Source organism: Carlito syrichta, unplaced genomic scaffold (genome assembly GCF_000164805.1).
Source record: "Carlito syrichta isolate Samal-C Ts95f unplaced genomic scaffold, Tarsius_syrichta-2.0.1 Scaffold289025, whole genome shotgun sequence".
In the NCBI taxonomy this organism is placed as follows: domain Eukaryota; kingdom Metazoa; phylum Chordata; class Mammalia; order Primates; family Tarsiidae; genus Carlito; species Carlito syrichta.
Window position 1 is genome coordinate 9378 of NW_007233121.1, and position 1301 is coordinate 10678.

Sequence of the window (1301 nt, forward strand, 5' to 3'; positions counted from 1 at the left end):
GCACTCCAGTCTGGGTGACCGAGTGAGACTCCAACTCAAAAACAAACAAACAAACAAAAAGAATCTCTGTCTGTCCAATGGAGGCCATCTTTCCTGAGACTCACCGTCCTCTGCTTCTCCAAAAGCTCCTCAAGGACAGAGGTGTGCTGTCACCCATCATCACGTGGCTGATGAATTTCTTTGTGTTCTCTCGAGGCCCTACACCTGGCCCTCAGAGAGCAAGCTGTGGGACATGTGGACAGGCGTTGACAACACGACAGGGACTCGTTATCAGCAGCCTCTTGCAGTACATCAACCAGAGGAAGAAGTTCACAAGATGCTGGCTGAGTGGGAGCTCTGGCCTCTGTAACCATCCCCATTCATTTTATCTACAGGCTGTTGAATCCTGTAAAGCCCTATCCAGAGTTCTGGAGCTGTTTGGGAAAACGCTACCGCGGTCCACAGTGTCAATTCTGGCCTGCCGAATTTTTAAATTTTTTTGTAGAGATGAGGTCTTGCTATGTTGCACAAGCTGGTCTCAAACTCCTAAGCTCAAGCAATCCTCCTGCCTCTAGCCACCACCCACAGCTAGAGGACCCCATGGGCTTCCTGAACGCAGGCATGGGCTTCATCAATGCCTTCTGAGCTGGACGGATAGCTTGTCCCGTGTCACCTCCCTGGCTCCTTACCTGTTGTGTATCCACTTAGAAAGAGACACACACAGAGGCCCAGGCCGTCAAACACTAGTCTTTCACCAAGTCCGCTCGCCTCAGTCAGTGAGCAGTGTGCAGGAGGAGGCCTACAGGAGCCCCACCCAAGGGTGGGCATAACAGCCCACTTTCTGTTCCTCCTGACGTCTGACCAGGTGCATGGACTGCCTTGTTCTGTGTTATTAGGAAATTCTGATGGGCACTACTGCTCACTGATGCAGAAAGACAGACATTCTTTTGCAGCAAGTGTTTTTTTAATATTTCTTTGGACTTTTCTGAAATATGTAGAAGTGCTACTTTCTGGCCAGCCCCAACTGGAATCCTACATTAAGAATGGGGGTGGGGGGCTCCTTACCTTTCCTTGAACAGCTTGAAGGGTGTGAGCAACATGGCTTCACGCGAGCACGAGTCTTGTCATAGCCATGGGTTCCATTTCATCAGCTGCTTCTAATTATAGACATTTTGTTAAGCAGATGTTCGTTTGAAGAATGTAATACCCTCAGCATGCTTTGAGACTGTGATTTACCTACATGTTGTATTTTATAAGGATATTAAGCCAGCAGACCTTACTCTGCCAAAGTAGTGAAACTTATTAAACATTTACTTTCTGAG

At 48.2% G+C, this 1301-nt stretch overlaps 1 pseudogene; it reads left to right on the forward strand.

Annotated features, from left to right (window-relative positions):
* LOC103256190 overlaps positions 1–624 on the forward strand; it is a 1848-nt pseudogene extending 1224 nt beyond the window's left edge.
* The last annotated feature ends 677 nt before the right edge of the window (positions 625–1301 follow it).